At 40.0% G+C, this 26,317-nt stretch overlaps 1 protein-coding gene across 1 annotated transcript in view; it reads left to right on the forward strand.

Annotated features, from left to right (window-relative positions):
- The window catches only part of LOC126484283 (trehalase-like), a 327,239-nt gene that overhangs the window by 243,921 nt on the left and 57,001 nt on the right, over positions 1–26,317 (forward strand). The gene's annotated exons all lie outside the window — the stretch shown is intronic.

Raw genomic sequence — 26,317 nt, forward strand, 5'->3', positions numbered from 1 at the left:
ATCACTGAACAGCTGTAAATAGCAATACAAAGAATGGCAGGAAGATCTTTCTGCTTATGGAAAGTGACAAGAAACAGATTCCAGATTACCTGACTGGTTAGTAAAGAGATTTCATCTCCTATACTAACAATATTGAGTATCAATGGGCAACATTAAAGAGCATTGCTGTGGTTCAACAGCTGCATTAGGAAACTGCTATGAAAACAAAAAGAGCTTTACTGCAATTTTAAATGCATCCAAAGCCTCACAAACAAAGAAAATCCAAATGAAGCCAAAATTAGCATATGGAGAGAGTCATGTGTTAAGGCTTCAAAGAGTTTGGAAGTAAAATTTGTCTACCAGCTTGACAGAAAATCGTAAGTTTGAGTCTTATGTTAAATCAGTAAACATATCAAAGCCATATGTTCACTCTGTGACCATAACGGCACTGAAACAGAGGATCACACAGAAAAGGGCAAAACAGTAAACATCTCTTTCCAAAACTGTTTCACAGAGCAAGATCACATTGTAACACCTAATTTAAATCATTACACAAATGACAGAATAGCTGATATTGAAATAAGTGACTATGGGATGGCAAAGCAGCAGAAGTTGATCAACAGAGGGAAGACCACCCTACCTGACGGGATACCAGTATGATTCTACATAGAGTATGTGAAGGAACTTGCCCCTCTTTTAGCAGCAGTGCACCCTAGGTCTTTGGAAGAGTGAAGTGTTCCCGCTGATTGGAAAACAATGCAGGTCATTCCCATTTTCAAGAAGGGTCATGAAACAGACACACACTGATGCTGGTCAGTTGTAGAATTTTGGAACATGTTTTATGCTCACATGTTATGACATTTCTGGAGACTGAAAAATCTCCTCTGTAAAAACCAACATGGTTCCAAAAACATTATTTGTTTGAAACCCAGCTCCCTCTGTTTGTCCATGAGACACAGAAATCAGTAGATACAGGCATGCGGGTAGATGCCTTGTGATTGGAGTGGAAAGCAAACAGAACACAACATGTTATTCTGAACAGAAAGAAGTCTTCAGATACAAAAGTATCTTTGCTTGTGCTCCAGGGGACTGTTATAGGACCATTACTTTTCACAATATGTATGTAAATAACCTACTAGATAACACTGGATGTCCCATGAGGCGATCTGGACTGAGGGTGAGGACACCCTATCCACACTCCTCCAGAACCTCAACAACTTCTCCCACATTTCCTTCACCTGCTGCTACTCGACCCTACAAGCCATGTTCCTAGATGTTGACCTACACCTCAAAATGGCTACATCAGTCCCTCTGTCCATATAAAATCTATTAACTGCCAGAAGTACCTCCACTCCGACAACTGCCACCCATTCCATACCAAAAAGTCCCTTCCATACAGCCCAACCACCTGTGGTCATTGCATCTGCAGTGATTAGTAGTCACTCTTGAAATGCATCAAGGATCTCACTGAAGCCTTCACAGACCATAATTATCCTCCCACCCTTGTACATAAACAATTCTCCCATGCCTTATAGCTGGCCGAAGTGGCCGTGCGATTAAAGGCGCTGCAGTCTGGAACCGCAAGACCGCTACGGTCGCAGGTTCGAATCCTGCCTCGAGCATGGATGTTTGTGATGTTCTTAGGTTAGTTAGGTTTAACTAGTTCTAAGTTCTAGGGGACTAATGACCTCAGCAGTTGAGTCCCATAGTGCTCCGAGCCATTTGAACCATTTTGAACCATGCCTTATATTTCCAGTCTCCCACCACCTCCCAAAGTCCCACTGTCTAACCACAGAGGAAAATTACCCTTGTAACTCAGTACCACCCAGGACTGAAGCAATTGAATTATATTCTCCGCCAGTGTTTCGACCACCTCTCATAGTGCCTTCAAATTAGAAATTTCCTACCCACTAGCTTTCACACCTCTCCCACAATAGTATTCTGCTGTCCACCAAACCTACAAAACATACTTGTCCATCCCTACACAACACCTTACCTCATCACTCATACCCCTGTAATAGACCTAGCTGCAAGACCTGTCCCATACATCCTCCCACCACAAACTACTTCACTCCTGTCACAAACATCCCATCAAAGGCAGGGGTACCTGTGGAAACAGTCATGTGACCTACAAGCTAACCTACAACCACTGTGCTGCATTCTATGTGAGTATGACAACCAACAATCTGTCTGTCTGCATGAGTGGCCACTGACAAACTGTGGCCTAGAAACAAGTAGACCACCCTGTTGCTGAGCACACTGCCAAACATGACATCTTTGATTTCAATTACTGCTTCACAGCTTGTGCCATATGGATTGCTCCCACCAAAACCAGCTTTTCCAAATTGTGTTGGTGGGAGCTTTCCCTGCAATGCACCCTACATCCCCGTTATCCTCCTTGCCTCAACCTTTGTGAGTCCCTGTCCACATCCATCCAGCTCCTTCCCTGTTCCCATTCCAGCACTACACAGCCCTCATTCCACCATCGCACCCTGTTTTTACTTTTCTCCTTTTCTGCTACTGCCCCACTCCCCACCTCTCCCCTGCCCACTGTCTAACCTCCAGCACTTCACTGTCCACTACCCCTACCCATTTATCCCTCCTTATCCCTGCCCCAGCCTCCTCCTTACCCTCACCCAGTTGCCACTCCATCATGCACTGGTGCTGCTGTTCGCAGTGTGGTTTCAGTTACATGAGACTGCAGCCGTGTGTATGAGTTGCGTTTGCGCGCACGTGTTTGTGTGTGTGTGTGTGTATGTGTGTGTGTGTGTGTGTGTGTGTGTGTGTGTGTGTGCATGAGCATGTGCATGTGCATGTGTGTGTCATATGATGATGACTTTACTGGTTGAAAGCTTTATTTGTGACAGTGTCTTTGTATTGCCCATCTGCAACTCAGCATCTCCACTACATGGTGAGTAGCAACCATCCTTTTCATAATATTGTTAGTTTATCAGAAGAAATTCTATCTACCTTCAAGTGTCTGCCATTTCAGCTTTTCCAGCATCTGTGTGCCCTGCAGAATCCCAAAATGTACAACCAATGGTTTATGGATTAGATTCACATGTTGCAACTATACATTGACATCAGCTGTTTGCAACAGATGAAAATTTGTATCAGACTTGGACTTGAATCTGAATCCTAACATTTTTCATAATCTTTACCACAGCAGTAAACATCAGTGACAAGGTCTGTTCCTTCACATGTGCTTGCAGCTGCCAGTCATCATCACCATCATCATCATTTATCATTATCGTTTAAGACTGATTATGCCTTTCAGTGTTCAGTCTGGAGCATAGCCCCCCCCCCCCCCCCCTATAAAATTCCTCCATGATCCCCTATACAGACACTGTATAAATAGAGACTTTGTAACCATGAACAATAATCAAATTGAAGATCAGGGATACATCTGTTATTGATTCCCGCATCTTCCCAAGGTTATTGATCATAAATGTCACATACTGCTATTAATGAAATTGCACTATTATGGTGTTAAGTGGAAAGCAATAAATATTTTGCAATCATTTAATGAAAATATGCAGTGGTGTGCAGGTGTAAAATGTAGCATTTGCAATATATTGGAAAATGAGTATTCAACTGTAGAGGAGGTTAAATAGTGAGTACTGCAAGATTAAGACATACTTTATATTGTTTACATAAATGTCATGCCAAAAGCTGTGGATATACTCTGATAACATGTCTCTAGTATTCAAAGATGTTTCCAGCTTGCTGCTAGTTGCCCGTAACTACAAACCATGATGTTTCAATTGAGCAGCTGCCAGTCATCATCACCATCATCATCATCATCATTTAAGACTGATTATGCCTTTCAGTGTTCAGTCTGGAGCATAGCCCCCCCCCCCCCCCCCCCTATAAAATTCCTCCATGATCCCCTATTCAGTGCTAATATTGGTGCCTCTTCTGATGTTAAACCTATTACTTCAAAATCATTCTTAACCGAATCCAGGTACCTTCTCCTTGGTCTGCCCCGACTCCTCCTACCCTCTACTGCTGAACCCATGAGTCACTTGGGTAAACTTGCTTCTCCCATGCATGTAACATGACCTCACCATCTAAGCCTGTTCGCCCTGACTGCTACATCTATAGAGTTCATTCCCAGTTTTTCTTTGATTTCCTCATTGTGGACACCCTCCTGCCATTGTTCTCATCTACTAATACCTGCAATCATCCTAGCTACTTTCATATCTGTAACCTCAACCTTATTGATAAGGTAACCTGAATCCACCCAGCTTTCGCTCCCATACAACAAAGTTGGTCGAAAGATTGAACGGTGCACAGATAACTTAGTCTTGGTACTGACTTCCTTCTTGCAGAAGATAGTAGATCATAGCTGAGCGCTCACTGTATTAGCTTTGTTACATCTCGCTTCCAGTTATTTCACTATGTTGCCATCCTGTGAGAATATGCATCCTAAGTACTTGAAACTGTCCACCTGTTCTAACTTTGTTCCTCCTATTTGGCACTCAACTGTTTATATTTCTTTCCCACTGACATTACTTTCGTTTTGGAGATGCTAATCTTCATACCATAGTCCTTACATTTCTGATCTAGCTCTGAAATATTACTTTGCAAACTTTCAATCGAATCTGCCATCACAACTAAGTCATCCGCATATGCAAGACTGCTTATTTTGTGTTCACATATCTTAATCTCACCCAGCCAGTCTATTGTTTTCAACATATGATCCATAAACAATATGAACAACAGTGGAGACAGGTTGCAGCCTTGTCTTACCCCTGAAACTACTCTGAACCATGAACTCAATTTACTGTCAACTCTAACTGGTGCCTGACTATCCATGTAAAGACCTTTAATTGCTTGCAAAAGTTTGCCTCCTATTCCATAATCTCATAGAACAGACAATAACTTCCTCCTAGGAACCCGGTCATATGCCTTTTCTAGATCTATAAAGCATAGATACAGTTCCCTGTTCCACTCATAACACTTCTCCATTATTTGCCGTAAGCTAAAGATCTGGTCCTGACAACCTCTATGAGGCCTAAACCCACACTTATTTTCATCCAATTGATCCTCAACTAATACTCACACTTTCCTTTCAACAATACCTAAGAAGATTTTACCCACAATGCTGATTAAAGAGATACCTCTGTAGTTGTTACAATCTTTTCTGTTTCCATGTTTAAGGATTGGTGTCATTACTGCTTTCGTCCAGTCTGATGGAACCTGTCCCAACTCCCAGGCCATTTCAATTATCCTGTGTAGCCATTTAAGACCTGACATTCCACTGTATTTGACGAGTTCCGACTTAATTTCATCCACCCCAGCTGCTTTATTGCACTGCAATCTATTGACCATTTTCTCCATTTCCTCAAATGTGATCCTATTTCTGTCATCATTCCTATCCCATTCTACCTCAAAATCTGAAACATTACTGATCAAATTTTCATCTACATTGAGCAACTCTTCAAAATATTCCCTCCATCTGCCCAAGGCATCCACAGGTTTCACCAGCAGTTTTCCTGACCCATCCAAAATACTTGTCATTTCCTTCTTACCTCCCTTTTGAAGAATGCTAATTACACTCCAAAATGGTTTTCCAGCAGCTTGGCCCATAGTCTCCAACCTGTTTCCAAAGTCTTCCCAAGATTTCTTCTTGGATGCTGCAATTATCTGTTTGGCTTTGTTTCTTTCTTCAACATAACTTTCTCTGTCTACCTGAGTTCTAGTATGTAGCCATTTTTGATATGCCTTCTTTTTCCTTTTACAGGCTGCCTTGACTGTGTCATTCCACCAAGCTGTTTGCTTCATCCTACCTTTACACACTACTGTTCCAAGACATTCTTTAGCAACTTCTAGTGCTGTGTCCCTGTACCTTGTCCATTCTTTTCCAATGACTGTAATTGACTACATTCAACTAACTGGTACCGTTCTGAGATCACTGTTATGTACTTGTGCCTGATTTCCTTATCCTGAAGTTTCTCCACTCTTATCCTCCTACATATGGACCTGACCTCCTGCACTTTCGGCCTCACAATCCCAATTTCACTGCAGATTAAATAATGATCAGTGTCATCAAAGAATCCCCTGAATACACGTGTGTTCCTCACAGCCTTCCTGAATTCCTGATCTGTTATTATATAGTCAATGACAGATCTGGATTCCCCTGCCTTCCCAAGTATACCGGTGAATGTTCTTATGTTTAAAAAAGGAGTTTGTGATTGCTAAGCCCATACTGGCACAGAAATCCAAGAGTTGTTTCCCGTTCCTGTTGGCCTCCATATCCTCTCCAAATCCAGTCATCTACAGGTGAAAATTTCTTAGATTTTTCTGTTCTCTGGGAAAATTTTAAAAATCCACATATTTTTAGTCATCAGTAAATCAGCAAAAGACTTACAAGGGAAGGCCACGATGTTGGGATCATGGATTTAGTTCATGCTTTGCACACCTTTTGTGAGCCATTAAAACAACATAACGTGTAAGTAGTAAGACGTACTGCTCTGGTAATTACAAAAAAATTGCAAGAGAAGTTTCATGCACCTGTTATGTGGCTGTGATATACCTACCTAAAGGTACTGATGACAAGATGTCATTGTGGTCAAGTGGTTAGCATTTGCGGTTAGCAAGCAGGGCATAGACAAAATGATAGTTCAAGCCCTGCTTCTGCTTATTTTCCAGTCTGTATTTTTTTCATCACTGGTCACATTATTTGATTTATATGATATTTGAGAGGTAATACAATGAAAAATAAAAACCATGACCATTTTCATGAAGTTTTCATGAATTTCACATATCATTGATTATTTGTATTTTTAATTAATTTTTCAAGGACAATGGACAGGCTAGGGAAGCCCAAGTCATATCTTGATAGATATTTATGCAAATGATGCTATTCACAATCAGTAATATAGTAAGTTACAATGTGCCAGACCACAATAGTAGTGTACAATTACTCTTCAAATGTGCACTCGACATCGTACATTGTGGGATGGTATTTGTCATACAGACATGGAAAACATAAATTGAAACTTCATGCAAATACATGTGTTTGTTCTTTCATTATATTATCCTTCAATCTGTTTCCATGAATGGCCACCAATGAACTATGGCCAAAAAACAGCTGGACCATCCAGTTCCTGAGTATGCTGCCCAACACAATATTCTTGGTTTTAATGACTGCTTCACAGACTCTGCCATCAGGATCTTTTCTACCTACACCAGCTCTCTGAATTGTGCAGGTGGAAACTATCCCTGCCATATATCCTATGTTTCTGTACCTCTCCTGTACCTTTGTTAGTCACTGCCGTTTGCCCACCTATTCCCTTCCCTGTTCTCACTCCAGCATTAAACAGCTTTCTTTCCATGAATGCATCCACAGACCTGTACTTCTCTCCATTTTGGTGTTGAAACTACACATTGTTCAAAGTTTAATTTACAGAAATTACAATTAAAACTTAACTCATTAAATTAACTGAATACATCAAAAAATTGCATCTTCTTAACAGTTTCTTCTACTGCAAGGGTTAAGCCGAATTATTTGCTTAAATCATAAAATTAACATATGTAGTGATGCAAACAATACTTTTGGCAAAACTGTAAATTACTTTGGAATTGATTAAGGGCTGGCTTTGCTAACATGTTTTCAAATAGATCCAAATAGGTCCTTTAAAATAACTGTTAGTTGTTCCTCCAGATGTTTATTGTTAGTGCAGCGTTTAAATTTGTTTATATGTCAACAATAGAATTTAAGTTATGAAACTATTACAGATTTCAACCTATAGTGAAAGATACTAACTAGTAATAGTCAAAATAAATTAGAAAATCAATTACATATATAAAACTGAGCACAAAATTAGATCTGGTGTTATATTCTTTAAAACTAAGGACCAATATTTCTCTTATACTAATGTTTGGTAATGATAATTAATTCAAAATGAAAAAATGAATTTTAAGAAGGATGATGACAAAATGAGAGGGGAATTGTCACATCACCCCCTTAGTGGATTGACAAGAGAGATATTGTTAATAGCTAACTGGACAATTCAGTGACCACAAGTGATGCCAGAAATTGGATTTAGCAATGTACACACACAAAAATATTACATATGAAATCTTATCAAAAACTACAGTACTTTTTCTTTTCCTTTTTTCAAATTTATACTTACACTAACTGGCCATACGAAAATTCCCATACAAAATATTTACATACAGATCACAAAATATCTACAAGTTATACTTTCAACAAAATTTATGCATCTTCATCAAAATTTTTGGGTTAAATAAGGATTCCATTTTAAAACATATACCACTTTGTACAAGTCCTATCTTGTTAAACAAAATAAATCCTCATGGGTTGGGGAAAAAAATTAAATTACTCTGTGCATTGCTCTTCATTTGCTCAATGTTCAGTATTTTTCACAAGCACTTTCACTTTTTCAGTGAGCTTTAACACACTTTCTGACTTATCTCTCCATGCCTTCAATAGGTCCAAGAGGCAGTTAGTTGGGAAATACACTGCGATCAGTTCCCTTGGAGGTCGTTCTCCTCTGCCACAGTACATGAAAAAGCCAGAAAAAACATCCCACTTTAGTACACTTCCTTTTTCTCCTAACTTCAGTCTAAGAAAATGTTTAACCCTAAGGGCAAATGATAGAAAATAAATACATAGTTCTCATAACGTTACAACAATTAACAATAAAATTGACTATAATATGAAAGGTGTGGACTAGTAACAATTTAAAATCAAGTGCACATTACACTACCAACACCGTACTCTAAGTCATAACTGTCTGAAACTGTCTAAACGTGAAAGATCTGGGCTTCTTTTCCATTTGCAAAATAGCAAAAACTCAAGATGTGCAGCAGTATAGATTTACTAATTATTACTTTATGAAAGAACTTAGTTACTACATAACTTAGTTACTACTCAAATCAAAATTACAGGGACAGAAGTTGTACAAAATCACTGCTCCACTTCTCTACTCAACTCTGAGCACTATTCTTATACAATCATAAAATTAAATCCTTACAAAATCACAAAATGTTACCAAATAGGTGACCTGACATAATATCCACATCAGCCTAGCACCACAGTTATCAGTTAACCAGCAAAATTATTGTTCTTTGTTCCAATGTTACCACTTTATGCTCATAATTCTTCAGAGCACAAATAGAAGTTTTCAGATAACATGTAGGTCCAATGATGCAGCATTATATTATTTATACCTCATTTTGTTAATCTCTCACTCCAGCCAGCTTCTGTGTCGTGAATTGCCCAATATAAACAGCACCTAATGTTACCTGGTTCACAAATAGATAATTAATACAGTTACACCACATTTGTTTGTATACAGTTATCTTTTTCATTACTCAATCATGTCTGTCAGCTCCATTATTTTGCTTACCTTTCTTACTTAGTTAACTAGTGGAGTGCATTCTCAAAAAAATATCCCTATTGCACAGAGAGGCTCCCAACCATTAATACCCTAGCATTATTCTTTGTTTTATTATATCATTATTGTTTCATTATCTAGTAAATAAACACCAGCTCTGCTTATCTAATTCAAAATTGATTCTACAGAAAAACACTCCACAGTAACAAATCCTTATGCTAAGGCAAACTTAACCCTCCTTACTGATCAGTCAAAATTATTACTTAGAAAAACTATTATTTCACTGTATTCCATCAATTTGCTTCATTTTCTGCCCTGAAGGGCAATATATATACAAACCTTGATTATTCTTTTCACACACATTACTCCAGGCAACTATCTTTCAAGTTATAATTCCTTAATGTTAGAAACAGCTATACCATGACAACACCTCTATGCGTAGATAGTTATCTCAATATACTGATTGCACTGAACACAAACACTTCTTCTATACCACATTTAATATTAAGATGTAGTATTCAAGATGATTTTTACTGCATATTGCCTCTGCTGCTGCACCAATGAACTGATTATTTCAGATGTTAATTATCCTCCACATATGCTGACACCTTTTGTTTTCAGCTTTCCTTCCATTTGTTTGACAGAAATTCTTTAATCATGGAAACACTTTATTTTCTTCCTTCCTCTTATGACTGCATTACTTATCACTAACACAACATTATATTAACACACACACACACACACACACACACACATACACACATACACACACATATTTATATATTAAAAAATCCTACTGTACAAAATTATGTGAAAGTCGAAGATAGAATGTCTGTGATTCACTTATTAACTGCATATAGGATAGTAGAAGAGTTTGACTGCCTCAGAAACATGAAAAATGAGACAGACAGCTGGGGTAAGCATTATTGCCACATAATAAATCCAACACAGAATGTTGAACCCCTACTTGCTAATAGCACAAGAAATTAGTCCCTAATATTACATCATTGCTGAGATTTTGAATCACCAACAAATTGTACTTCAACAACTGTCCTGTCAATTCCAAAGTTAATAGTTTCTCTTGTTTCATACTCTTTGATAGCTTACCAGTAACACCAATAACTTTTATTCTGGAAACATGAATCATTACTATACCTTCTGTGTTCTTAATAGGTTCAAAAAATACTTGGGACATGCCACTCAAATCATTACCACTGTCTAGTAAACACATAACATATACACATTGTACACTTGCTGTTATTACAGGTTGATACGCTTCCTTTTTACTTACCAGGTGATCTTCATACAAAAAATCCTTATTAATCTTTTCTTTACTTAACATGTGGCCATCATTATCAATTACAGATTCAAATACCCCATTCTCATCACTACTGGATACATCATTGCTATCATCATTACAACTACAGTCAGAATCAGAAACACTTTTGCCTATGCTATGCTTTATATTTGGTACCTCTTCCAGTTTTTTATCTATTTCAGTCAATTTTGAATCTATATTTCCATTTACTTTTACCAGTTTTTCCTGCACACTTGGATTCTACCTCAGTTTCTGAATAATTTCTAATGTGATTGATTTGGTTGTCAAGTTTAACTGTACTTTCAACACATTGTTTCTTGAAAACCTCCACCTTCCTGCTATTATCATCACAAAATTTCTCCCTCTCTTCTACACATTTACAACTCGATGTTAATTTCTCACTAGTATTACGTATTACTTCCTTTATATTATTTTCCACCCTATTCATGGCTTTTTCCACACTATTCATGGCTTTTTCCACCCTATTCACGGCTTTTCCCACCCTATTCATATTACTTTTCATGTCTTCTTTCACAGCTATGTTATTCTTAATATACCTTAACATCACTTTACACTTCTCCCTATGACATAAACTTTTTCCCCTGCAGATTCTTGCTGCTAGATTCTTCCTCCTTAACTTTTAATGACCTTACCCACTTCAGTATTGTTTTTGTCCATTTCACTCTTTACTGTAGGACTTTTGTCCCCATCCTTCAAAGTTACAGTCATATTTGATTTATAACTACTTATGTCCTTCTGTTCATTTAACAAATTAACCTCTACAGCTGTTCTCCATCACACTGTCTTGTTTGTTAAAGTCACTCATTATGTATCACTTAATACAAAACAGCTTTTGCTATGAAATTACCTTATTCTCATTCACTCTTCCTCTGCTGGTGCTGTTGCTAATGCTGTGGTTGTCATCTCGGTTCGGTGTCTGCTGCAAGTTGTAATTCTCTCGGTGAGGTGTCTTGTTTACCTCCAGTCAGATGTATCCACCTGTGTGCTGACTGACTGCTCCTGTACTCAATGGCTGCTTCCATAGAACCTGCTCACTGATTGGCTGCTGACCTACTGTCACCATGAAACCCCAGCGCTGATTGGCTGTATCATCACTACACTGTAAACCCCTCTTCATTTCACTTTTCAAAGTTCGTGAGTCCTTGCTTATTGTGGCTATGTACAATATTCCTCACCTGCAAGGGCACCACATGTAGCAGTTCCACCTCTTTAATGTTCTTCTTTTATTGTCCTCAGTGTCAATGTACTGCGTTGCTACACTGGCTGAAAAATTAGGGGTTGGATGTGCAACTACTGTTTACTGTAAATGATGTAGCCAACAGATGCACAGTTGCATTTCACTGTATTTTACTTACACTTTGCACAAACCCCCAATAACACACAGTTATATGTGTATGGCTAGTGCACTATTGTTTAAACTTTCCATAAGCCTCATTAATAATTAGCAGGAAAACCTCCACATACTGCTACAATAGTTTACTATTGAACATCTACAATCAGTAATAACATAACCACAAAGCACACAGTCCTTGAAGAATAGAAAGGTACATATAGAGCAGACACTGTCATTATTTTTACACATGGCCTAATTGTGTAACACTTATTTCACCATTAAGATGATGCATTGTTGTCATCCTAAGCAACACACATTCCTCATCTAAAACTTGGTCATGGACTGACTGTCATGTGACCAAAAATCAGGGCCCTTATGTATCCTCGAAATAATAGGTGCTGAAACTACACACTATTTGACGTTTAATTTACAGAAATTACAATTAAACCTTAACTCATTAATTTAACTGAATACATTGAAAAATTGCCTCTTTTTAACAGTTTTTTCTACTACAAGGGTTAAACCAAATTATTTGTTTAAATTATGAAATTAACATATATAGTTACACAAACAATACTTTTCACAAAACTGTTAATTACTTTTGAATTAATTAAGGGCTGGCTCTGGTAACATGTTTTCGAATAGATCCAAATAGATCCATTAAAATTACTATTAGTTGTTCTTCCAAATGTTTATACTTAGTGCAGAATTTACATTTGTTTTTAAGTCAACAATATAATTTAATTTACGAATCAATCACTGATTTTGCCCTATAATGAAAGATACTAACTAGTAATAGTCTAAATAAATTAGAAAATGAGTTACATACATAAAACTGAGCATAAAATTAGATCTGTTTTTATATTCTTTAAAACTAAGACAAATCTTTCTCTTTTATGAAAATGCAGATTATACTAACATATGTTAAAGGTAATTAATTCAAAATGAAAAAAAAATGAATTTTAAAGAGGCAGATGACAAAACAAGAGGAGAATTAAAATTATCTCAGCTTGCTTCATCACACCATGCCTCTAGGTTGTTTGATGTGTTTATTAAGCCATCAGGAATTCCTCATATTTTTGTTTTCAATAAGTACCAAAGTGTCATTGGTATACATGATTGGTTGAGCATTGGTATTGAGAGGTAAACCATTTATGTCGTGGCATCGATAGGTCATATTGACCATAGACAACATTAATCTTTGGGACTCAGGTCGTTTATCCGAGCCGCCATGTTAATTAAGTCTGTTCTTTTATCTTGTACTGTGTGCACGTATATGATAATTGTCGAAATATGTGTATGTGCAGATATTAGTGGGGACAGTTTATTCTGTAAACCACTATTCATATCCTGTTCCCATACTGGTGACCCCAAAGTTTCTACATCTTCTGCGACTTCTGCACCGGGTGTTGTAAAGCAACAGGTTATGTGCACGGCACCATGGCCACCTCACCCAACACTTTGTTCGATGATTTGGAAGCCCAACTATGACCGTCAGGCCCCTTCAATCCTTCGCCAATCACTGGCTCTCCATTACTCCATAGTGATCTATGATCTCCAACCACATTAACCTCAAACTCTGTTGTTCTACAACGGTCAAGTCCTACGCTGTTAACTCAAACTCGGGTTCGTGTTGCCAGACTGTGCTCACCAACATAATATTCAGAACTGTGTACCTACCAATCGATCATATAATGTTCAAAGTAATCTACATTTGCACATGTACTTTGACTCTCAACAGACTGCAACAACAGTTACTGTCATGCTGTGTGCAACACTGCTATTTGCGCAAAACACACCAGGCCACTATCAGCTGTGACCTGTTCCGGTTATGCCTCATTTGCAGACTAATAATGGACATTTTTGTGCGCAAAATTCTCCTTGCTCACTCATGATACCTGTTGCTCAAATTTTCGACCACGTGGGTTCGAGTACATATTTCAGCATTTCGCCTTCCAGGGGTGTTTTACCACACCGCAGTGACCTTCTGCAACTTCCACCAGTAATTTATAGTCAGACCCCACCAGGCCCCACAGGGCATGTTTTGAACATGCGTGGAGGACTCACACTTTTGTCATGCAAGTTACCAACACACCTCCCTTGCCCTCCACTGCCCCCCCCCCCCCCCTCGTAGGGGGCCCCCGTTCTGACCACTCAGTTGCTCCCCTCTCCCACAGCTTTGCCTGTGTCTGCCGCGCCAGCCTTCTGCGTTATTTTCGAGGGGAGCAAATTCAAATTAGTACCTGTAACCTATGGCCCAGTTTATGGGATCCCTACACGTATCACGTAACCACTTGTTCCCATGGTACCAGCCGTGCCAGCGGCGTTGTGTTTTCGTGACACATCAAGGACAATGTGACCCGCCATTGCTATGGATGTTCTTGCCAGTAACACACCCACGCCTACTGTGCCGACCTGCCACGAAGCAGCCAATTTTCCAAGGGGCACCAAAGCTGCCTTTGTCCCCTTCCCCAGGTCGTCTCCCAAAACTGCCACTTTTATATGAAGACAACCCTGTATCATGGTTTGTGCTTGTTGAGCATCTTTTCGAGTTGCATCACATGTCCGATGACAACTCTAAATTCATTTGTCTCGTCATGCACCTCCATGATCACTCAGACTTAATTTGCGATCTACTCCTCTCACCACCATCTCCACGGAAGTATGAGTTCGCAAAGAAAATGATCATGGAACGACTCACCTGTTCACCACAAGAAATAATCATCAAAATCTTATATGAGGAACACCTGGGGGACTGAACTCCATCACAACTCTGGCACTGCCTTCGGTTGCTTGTGAGTGAGTATACCATGCCGGACATCACTCTGTGGGCGGACTGGTCTGCCAAATTGCCTACCAACCTACAGATCCACCTTCTACCACACTCCTTTGAGTCAATCAGCTCTTGTCTCCACATTGCAGACCAACTGTATTCATTGCTACAACAACACCAACCAGCTGACCACTCACCGCTAGTTGGCAAGACCTAAAAGATGCCAAGTGCTGTGGGGAACCTCACAGGCTTCCTCTTACATTGCACTCCATTCACTCATCTGCCCAGCCAAGCGATCATTCGTACATGACTGACATTTAATCACGGCTCACTTTCTTAGTCGACACTGGTGCTGCCATGTCTACCATACCTACATCGATGGCTGCCCCTTTCTTTTCACTGATGAAGTCACTGCTACAAGCTGTCAACGCATCAACAATACAAAACTCAGGCTCTGTCAAAGTTACAGTGCACCTGTCTCCTTCCCTGTGTTTTCTGTGGACTTTCTACATCACCAACATCAATGAACCAATTCTCAGTATGGATTTTCTGTCCCGTTACAAACTCTCTCCGAACGTAGTTCAGAGCTCAGTGCTACACCGTCCCACTAACGCTCAGATACTTTGCTCCAGCACTTATGTCCCACAGTCTGTTTCTCTTGAGACATATCAGTTGGTATGCAAGTGCTCCACCCTTGCGGGCAACATTGCGACCTGCATCACTAACCTACTGTCAGAATACAACTCGGCGGCGCAACTCCACTGAAAATGACGAGTTGGAATAATGAATACCACACACTTACAACAAGCTCGTCATGGCTCGTACCTCACTGTTGAAACTGCAGTCCACATTCCCGCCACCTAATTGTGTTTCTCCAGCAGACACCAACTTGGACACTCATCAGGTTAGTCCAAAAACATTAACTGTGCGTGACAATTCGTGTCAGGCAGACTTCGCATCCCCGATGTGCTCACCACGTTCACTGCCATATGTGTCAGACAGTGCTTCTAATAGCAGTCACATGCATGATACGACCATGCCCATCACGCAGGCATCCACCCTGCATGTTGATAAACATTCACCTTCTCTCCCGTGCCAGTCACGTGACTCGGCAGCCATCGCTGTTCCACGTGAAATGCCAATGCCTCTCTCACCCGCACTGGGTACCAAGTGCAAGATTGACAGCAGACAGTTGCTGCACATTCTGACCTGCTCTGCACTGTGCACACAGCTGCCCTCTCCAAACAAGTGCACACCATGCTCACGTACTAGACATGTGACTTCCGTTCTGCCTTTTCCCACTCACGCTAATGGCTACGTCTTGTCGCACCCTACCCATCCAAAAACCTTGTGTCAGGATATTGATCAGTCTCATGTGCAGATCTCAGTTTCTTCCATCACTGACTGAACAGCACACAAGATACTTACCACTACCAGCCCTCCTATTAGTCACAAGGCTAGATGCCTCAACTCTATTAAATTGCACGCAGCCCGGCAGCAAATTAACGAACTTTTGGAGGCAGGTATCCTGCAACTATCAGCCAGCAACTGATCTTCACTGATCCATCTCGTCCTCAAACATGATGGTTGTTTCCAAATCTGTGGTGAGTACAGACGTTTCAATACTTGTACTGCCATGGACAATTACCATGCCTAACATAAATGATTTCACTCACATATTATCAGGTGCTACAATCTTCAGTGTTACTGACTGTAAACATGCTTACCACCAGATTCCTGTAGCGCCAGATGACATCTCTAAAATAGCTATTATCACACTGCTAGGTTTGTTACAATAAAACTTCATGCAATTCGGCCTAAAAGATGCGGTGCAAATGTGGCAGCATTTAATTGACTCCATCTTACAACAGTTTGAGTTTTGCTTTGCATATCTGGATGACATACTCATTTTCAGCAAGTTAGCTGAGGAACATGAAAATCATTTATCCATGGTCCTTCAGACCTTGAAGTTCAATGGCGTCAAGGACAACAAAGAAAAATTCCAGTTGCATCAGCCTTCCATCACTTTCTTGGGTTACACCGTCTCCACCCATGGAATACAGCCTCCCAAATCTTGCATGCACGCCATCACTTACTGCCACCCCCAGCTACTTACAAAGAACTCCGGCATTTCCTGGGCACAATAAATTACTACTGTCATCACCTGCCTTCTGCCGCCACCGTGCAGGCCCCACTGACAGACTCACTGCCGGGTAAACAGATTTCAGGGCTCAAAACCCGTTTGCTGGACTGCACTTATGCTTGAGGCTTTCAATGCATTAAAGAGTTCCTTAGCTCATGCCATGACACCCACCCAACCTGACCTCTCGGCCGAGTTGTTCATCACTACGGATCCCAGTGACATTGCAGTGGGAGTGGTACTACAGCAACACAAGGCAGACACGGTTTCCCCTCTTCATTTCTTCTCTAAAAAGTCTCAACAGCTCAGAAGAAAGACTCCACTTTCGGTAGAGAACTACTTGCGATCTATGAGGTCATCAAACAGTTTCGCCCTGACGTGGAGGGTCGCTCATTCTTCATCGTCAAGGATCACAAACCTCTCGCAGACACTTTCTGCAACCGCTCCGAGGACCCACGTCTTTGCCGTTTCCGTCACTTTGATCTAGTCTCCCAATTCACAACTGATGTTATCTACATCAAAGGCATGGACAACATCGCCACAGATTTTTTTTTTTTTAGATCAATACTATTTCGCGCATCATTGACTTATCCAACCTGGCTGCCATACAAGCCTCCTACGAGGAATCTCAAGCTCTCCTCATGGACCCTCAAACATCCCTTGTGTTTACTAAAGCTAAATTCCCTGGTGTTGAGGATGAGGTGTGGTGTGACTCGTCTATCAGCACCTTATGCCCATTACCCCCACCCTCCTGCACTGGCAGGCCTTCAACACTCTGCATAACCTCGCTCACCCTGGCATCCACGCCACTACATGGCTCGTGTCCGAGCGTTTCATTTGGACAAATACAAAACAGGACTGTCAGACCTGGGCACATAGCTGCATCCCCTGCCAATGCAACAAAATTGGTCGTCACACCATTCCACCACTGGTCAAGTGCGACATCCCTCCAGCACGATTTCGTCATGTACATATTAATCTTATCGGTCCTCTTCCACTGTCGGAGAGCTACAGATACACTCTATCCACAATTGACTGCACGTCCCTCTGGACAGAGGCAGCCCCCTTACCTAACATCACTGCCAAGATCATGGCCAAGGGTTTTATCTCCTCACAGACTGCTGGGTTTGGTTCTCCAACCACCATCACCACCAACCAGGTTCACCAGTTTGAGTCTTCCCTGTTCATCATTTTAGGTAATGTCTACGGCATAAAGAAAATTCACACCACAGCCTACCACCAAAAAAGCAATGGCTTAGTGGAACAGTAGCACTGCACTCTAAAAATGGTGCTCAAGTGCCACAACTGCCTCTGGTCCAAAGCACTCCCATGGGTACTGCTCGGCCTCTGTTCAACTTTTAAGCCTGACTTACAGGGAACAATCTCACAATTCGTTTTCAGGGGGTACCCCTCCCTACCAGGGGAACTCATTCAGCCTCAAGTACCTGAAGACTTCCCTTCAAACATGCATGCCTGCACCCACCTATCAGCCACTCCCCGCTGGACACTTACATGCCAACTGCTCTCAACACTTGCTCCCACGTAATGCTGAGAGATGATTTGGTCTGACAGCCTCTGCAACCACCTTATCTCAACCCATTTAAAGTCCTCTGGTGGGGCGATACAACTTTCAGCATCATTGTCACTGACAATCCACAAACTGTTTCGTTACACTGACAAACCTGCATTCGTGGACCCCGACATCCCCTTGCTGGCTCAGTCTGATTCTCCTAATGACTCTCCCACCAGTCTCTCTCCCCCCGTGGAGTCTGATAATGTTTCTCCTCGGGCCACCACGCTGTTTTGTTCACCCGACGCCGCCCTGTCACCTTTTGCGGGTTTCTCAGACACACTACCCTCCACCCATGCTGCTACCTCATCAACTGTGGAGACACCGCGGCCCCACCACCCAATGACCAGTTAAATGTCGGTGTTGCGCATTGCCTCACCCTCCCTCATGAGTGCGACCTGATGACAATTCATCTTGCCAGATGGCTCAATTAGCATCCGGGCTTGCCACACCTACACCCCACCATCCGTTGTTCAATCTGGGGGAGGGGGGAGGGGAGGGGGCTGTGTGGTCATATTGGCCGTAGACAACATTAATCTTTGGGACTCAAGTCGCTCATCCGAGACGCCATGTTAATTCAGTCTGTTCTTATACCTTGAACTGTGTGCACATGTATGATAACTGTCGAAATATATGTATGTGCAGATATTAGTGAGGACAGTTTAGTCTGTATACTGCTATTCATATCCTGTTCCCATATCGTAAAAGAGAAACAAGACTGGGCTTAAGTCTGAGTCTTCAGAGATTTCTTGTGAAATTGCATCCCACTGAGATGCATAATTAAGGTATTAGGTGTTATGATTGCCACTTCTTTCTTTTTTGTCAGATAAGACCAAAGCGGCTGCAGAGTATTTTGTCTGATGCCATATCTGTCTAATTTATAAAGCAGAATGGAGTGATTCACTGAACTGAATGCCTTTGGAAAGTTGCAGAGGATACCTGCCGTTTTATAGTTTTTGTCCAGTGATGTGCTGATTCTTTTTTTTTTTTTTCATTGAATTCATTAATTGCATTCTAGATGCTTTTTTGTTTTTGGAACCCATTTTGGTTTTGGAGGATAATGTCATGTTTATATGGATATGGTGTCTGTTCTTTCAGGCATGTCTGATGCATGTGGATATGGATATGGATATGTCCAAAAGAACAGACATCATATCCATCTAAATAGTTCTGGCAATACCATCCATTACCTTCCTCTTCTGTGCAGATGCACACATATTACTCAAAGTCTTGCGGGACTTGGTAAGATTATCTTTCACGAGTAATGTGCGTGTTGGGTAGGGACACCATGAATGTAATGTGTGGACATATAAGGGAGAATGTGGGTCTCACAGGAGGCGTATGTGAGATAGTCCCTGCAGTTGCACTATCCTCTGTGCCCTCGGTGGCTCAGATGGATAGAGCATTTGCCATGTAAGCAGGAGATCCCAGGTTCTAGTCCTGGTCGGGTACACATTTTCACCTGTCCCCATTGATATATATCAATGCCCATCACCAGCTGAAGGTATTAATATGTAATTGTAATGTCAGATTTTGTGATAAAATTTGTTATCTGATCTGCAGCTATATTTTCAAATACTTGGGTCTAATTCTGGGAGGGTAGAGATAGGGTGTGTAATTTTCCATATTGCCTTGATCCCTTTTTGTGTAGTGGTTTTACCTCTGCCTACTTAAAACCTGAGGGAAGCTGACTTGCACAAATGACTGATTACTAAAGATTGTGCTATTTTATCATAAAAAAATTTTATTACTTTGGTATTTATATGTGACAGTGCAACAAAAGTAAACATACACAGGTTGCTAAAACTGTAGAAGAAGGCTGTTAGGCCCATCAGAAACATACAGTTGAGGCATTTCTGTCAAGATAAATTTGAAGAATTGAAAATTCAGACTGTACCAGCTGAGCACATCTGTGAAGCAAGCATGTATGTTTCTATAAGTATACTACTCAGTGATTAATAAAACTTTTTTACACCCTTCATGTAAGCATTACTATCATATATATGTGAGCAGATTTAAGTTAAACAAAAAAAGAAGTCCTGAACAGCTGGATGCAAATTTTAGAACCTTCTTCTACACAATACCATTAACACAAAACATAGTTCACATTCAAACTAAAATTATGATGACACCTGATATCAGTTTGTTGTTACAATGTGAAGTAGTTTTTAAAATCCACTACACAAGATTTCCTAAATATTTAAAGAACACAGTGGAATAAAAGGGCACCTACCCCCTCACCCTTTTTATAAAGCATCAAATAATACAATGTAAATATAACAGTATGAACTAGGGAAAACTGCTACTCACCACATTAGGAGGCATTGAGTGGTGGACAGACACATTTAAAAGTAGACTCCTGAAAAATTTCAGCTTTCAGGCAAAATCCTTCATCAGATGAGAGACAAACGCCCATACAGAGTGTATATAATTACATATGTGTTTAGTGGCAGGACTCAGTATTCTGTCTGCTGAAGGTAAATACGTACCAACAATCACAGAGTGAGAGGATGGCTAGTGTAAGCTTAGCATCACAAGGAAAAATATTGAGTTCTGCTGGTAGACTTACAAAGGTAGAAACAATTGTCCTACCTTTTTGAGCTGTTAGTTCCTGAATTGGCACCTTAGTTATTGACCAGCTCCTCCTCTCAGGTTCCAGCATTTCAGGTCTCCTTACTTTTGTCACTCCTTCCCATACTGTTTTCTTCCCTTCAGTGTCTCTGTTGCAGACAGTTACTTCACAGCATATTGTGTGGCACAGCTGAGATGTTTCCCTAATTCTTATTATTTCAAGTAGTTTTCTTTTGTGTAGTACTCTTACAAGCACTTCTTCAGTCATCATTCTTTCCCTGAATTTCCCTTTTAGCATTTTTGTCCACTACACATTTAAAAATTATTGAAGTACTCTTTGTCTTTCATTTTGACTGTCCATTATTTTCTGACATATAGTAGTACACTCCAGAGGAAACATTTGCCAAATCTCTTTTTTAATTCTATTAGAATTGTTTTTGCTGTCAATAACCTTCCACCTTTTTGCTATCTCTTTTACCTTTATGCCTTCTGCTTCTTACTTCCTCAACACAGCTTTCATTATCTGTGACCAAACATCTTAATCATGTAAAGACATTGCTTGTTAAGCAGTCTCATTACTTTGGTCTTTGCTGTATTTATCTTCATTTCATACTGTTTTCCCACTTGTATGATTGTCTCCATCATAAATTGTAGTTTTGCTGTGGTTTAACCAACACTGCTTGTTCATTTGATCGTCCACCTACTTAAGACTTTACCTTCTCCCATCCTACTATTATATGCAATTCATTTTGTAATGCTTGGGCTGTTACGATTTTGGTATAAATGTTGAAAGCTGTCATTGACAAATAACACCCTTGTCCAACATTTCTTCCAATATATGCCTCATCTGTTTCCCATCAATAATCCTTACATTACCTTATCTTGTGTAGATTCTTTTTGTGTCTCCTTTTCTTCTAGTCTACATCAACATCTTTTAAGATCTTCAAGAAGTTACTCCAGTATCAAGAGACATAACACTGATAAGACAAGAGAAATGTGACTACATAATGATGACTGAAAATTATGAGCAGAAATTTTATTCAGGACCTATTACATCCACTGAAAACTAAGCATGGATCTTTTGTAGCAGATCATACCACTCGAGTTGGTTAGCACACACGACTCGCATTTGGGAGGACTGTGGTTCAAACCTGCATCCGGCTATCCTGATTTAATTTTTTGCCTGATTTCTTTAAATTGTTTCAGGCAAATGACAGGATAGTTCCTTTGAAAGGGCATGGCTGATTCCCCTCTCCATCTTTCCCGAATCCGACCTCGTGCTCCATCTCTAATGACCTCATTGTCAATAGAATGTTAAACACTAATTGCCTCCTCCTCCTCCTTCCCTGCAGTGAATCACATGGAATACATATTAGTTATTCAAGGTGGATTCTCTAATGGCAGACATAAAGAGGAATCTATGCAACACAGAAGCCCTACCATCTCGGCTATCTGGATTACCAGAGATCTATAAGGATAATGTTCCATGAAGATCAGTTGTATGTGCTCCTGGCTCACCAGTGTATAAACTGGTAAAATACTAGGCCTCTCTGCTTCAGCTGCATTTGGTAAAGACCAACAAATATGTAAAGAACACAGGACATTTCATTGAGAAGTTGAAGAAACTAAAATTTTGACCAGACAACATCCTGCTCAGCTTTGATGTCATTTCTTCGTTTATCAGAGTGCCATTCAGTGATTCTCAGGAGTATATCAGTTCAATTTTCTTGCAAGGCATCACCAGGATCTTTCATGCTTATCTCACCATGAGCTATTTCATGTGGAATGGCAGTTCCTATGAACAGTTTTCAGCTGGAAGATGATGCCATGAGTAGTCCACTTAGTCCAGTGGTGGCCAAGTTCTTCACAAAACATTTTGAAGCACAGGTTTTGGACTTTGAACTTTGTAAACATAAGATATGATGCAAATATGTTAAACAATACCTTTATTGTGTGGAGCCATGGTTAGGATAACCTTGGTGACTTCCTAAGACATCTGAACAGATTCACTGCCAACATAAAGTTTCCCATGGAGGTATAGAAGCACCAACGGCTACCCTTTATAGATGAGCTGATTGCAGGGGATGGTGAAAACCTGGGACAAAACCTGTATCAAAAACTGACACACATGGATCAATACCTGCACAGACTGTCAAATCATCACCTGAGGCAGAAAAGAGGTATGATTAATATATTCGTAACACACTCAAGACAGAAATATGAGCCATAGCACATCAGACAGAGGGAAAGTCTTCCAAGGAGCAAAGGGTACTCCACCAGTTGCATAAGAAGTGTCACAGAACCAAAGGCTTGGCAAAGTGACACATTGAAAGAAGAAGTGTCAGGTATGGCCTTTCTGCCATACATTCCTAGAGTGACAGACAGACTCAGCCATATACTGTGCTTTCTTCCAACTACTGGGCATGATTTTTGTTCAAGGTTTCTATGATAGATTATCACTAAAAGAGAAACTAAGTGAGTCATAAATTCAGTGTAGAATCAGTTACTGATTCCATTGGACCCTGAAGTCTTGTCCAATTTTAGAGTTTTCACCTGTTTCCCAACACCACTGAAAGTAATATCTATACCACATATCTTTTCAGTGGTGTAATTATTAAATTGGGACAATACCATTTCATTTTAATTGGTAAAAGACTATTTAAAAACCAAGTTCAGTGTTTCTGCTTTTGCTTTGCTACCTTCAATTTTGGGCTCAGGTGACTGACAGCATAGGAGAGTTACGTAAGAATTTTACGAAAAAGGATCAAGTAGTGACTGTGGGTGGAGCAGGGAATAGTCTTGATAGGGATGGGGAATATGATGTAGGTGGTGACCTGATCAAAATAACTACTCAAACTGGTGGCACTAATGAGCACTTCGTGCAACTGTTTCAGCATCATGATTAGCCTTGTCTTAATGCTGATGTGAGGTGTGTCAATATGGGGCTGGAAAAGGCATTAATGGTGGAATCCATGGGTCACATTGCAGTGGTACCAGTTTAGTCTATCAGCAGATCAGATTTCAGTAGACATGGCCTGCACCTCTGTAGGTATGGGAAGAGGAGGCTGGCAAAGCTTATAGGCAACAGTGTAGTGTGTGGCTGTTGGAATACTCATGGAAAAATTCCCATAGTAGTTGGTGTTAGAAATGCACCTTTTCTAGATTGAAGTCAGCTGTTAGGTATACCTGCTTAAAGGAAGTCCCTCTAGCAAAGGAATCACCTTCAGAGGTGGTCAAGTATCCAAGAAGAGAAGAAATTTGCATATTTCATCAAAATATAAGAGGTATTAGAGATGAAGTTAGTGAACTGCTTATAGATGTTGACTCTGACTTTATTGGTTTATTGGAGTACCACTTAAATAATTTGACAATTCAGTCTTCCTTTATCAGGATACAGATTAGCTTGCTGATTTTCAAGGAGTTCTTTGTGGAGTGGGGGAGTGGCCATGTGTGTAAAGAAAACATTATTCCATTTGTATCTGTAGATGTATCACAGCACAGCACTGTACAGTTATTTGAATCTTGTGCAGGGCAGTTGAGTTTATTGAAACTAAACTTCTAATTGTTGTTGTTTATAAGGCCCCTAATTCTGACTTCAGGACATTTCTTCTCAAGCTAGAGAGTGTTCTTGGTTCACTTTATATGAAGTAATAAAAATTATTTATATGTGGTGACTTCAATATTAATTTGTATATGACTGTGCAAGAAAAAGGATGTTGATAGATCTCATAAATTCATATGATCTGATGCATACAGTGTTTTTTCCAACCAGTGTGCAGGGGAACAGCAGCACAGCCATGACAATACTTTTATTCATTCTTCATTACTAGATGGGCATTCTGTTAATAAAAGGGTGGACTGACTTTCAGACCATGATGCACAAATTTTGACACTAAAAGACTTTTGTACTCAAATGAATTTTACATATAATTACAAACTATTTAGGAAAGCTAATCCAGTGGCAATAGATTTTTAAACCTCATTAATGGACTATGTTAACATAGGTACCAGATAGAATGCTTTCCTTAACACATTTCTCATACTCTTTGAGAGTTGCTTTTCATTAGAACATTCTAAACAGGGTACTAGCAGTAAAAGGCAGCCTTGGTGGCTGACTATTGGGATAAGGATATCATGTAGAACATAGTAGGAATTATATCAAAATGTTAGAAGTAGTCACAATCAAGCTACAGTAGCCCTTTAAAAACAGTATTGTAGGGTGCTTAAAAATGTTATTAGGAAGGCAAAGAGTATGCGGTATGCAAATAGAATAGCTAATTCACAGGATGAAATTAAAACCATATGGTAAGTTGTGAAGGAAGTGTCTGGTCAGCAGCACAAGGTCGATGATATAAAGTCAGTTTGTAGTAACAATATTTCTGTTACTGATAAGTCAGATATGTGTACAGTATTTAACAATCGTTTTGTGAACATTATTGGTGAATTAAATAAAAACTTAGAGTCTACAGGAAATCATATAACTCTATTGTAAAATGCCTTTCGGAGATTGACTGAAATACCCCTCTGTGATACTGACAAGACAGAGATTGGGTCAACAACTAAATCATTGAAGACTAAGGACTCTCATGGATGTAATGGAATGCGTAGAATAATATTAAAGTACTGGGCTGCACGTGTTATCCCTGTACTTAGCCATATCTGTAATTTTTCCTTTAAGAATGGTTAGTTTCCCGAACAATTAAAGTACTCGGTAGTAAAGCCACTTTATAAAAAGAGAGAAAGGGATAATGTAGACAATTTTAGACCTATTTCTATGCCATCAGTGTTTCCTAAAGGTATTGAAAAACCTGTGTATATAAGGATAATTGATCATTTTATATCACATAATTTCTATCAAAAGTGCAATTTAGCTTTAGAACTGGTTTAACAATTAAAAACACCGTATTCTCTTTTCTCTGCGACATACTGTATGTATTAAACAAAAGGTTTTGAACTCTAGGCATCTTTTTTGATTTTACTAGGGTATTTAATTGTGTTGGTCACAAAATGTTGTTGTTGTTGTGGTCTTCAGTCCTGAGACTGGTTTGATATAGTTCTCCATGCTACTCTATCCTGTGCAAGCTTCTTCATCTCCCAGTACCTACTGCAGCCTACATCCTTCTGAATCTGCTTAGTGTATTCATCTCTTGGTCTCCCTCTACGATTTTTACCCTCCACACTGCCCTCCAATGCTAAATTTGTGATCCCTTGATGCCTCAGGACATGTCCTACCAACCAATCCCT

The sequence above is a fragment of the Schistocerca serialis genome, chromosome 6 (assembly GCF_023864345.2).
Source record: "Schistocerca serialis cubense isolate TAMUIC-IGC-003099 chromosome 6, iqSchSeri2.2, whole genome shotgun sequence".
Lineage (NCBI taxonomy): Eukaryota > Metazoa > Arthropoda > Insecta > Orthoptera > Acrididae > Schistocerca > Schistocerca serialis.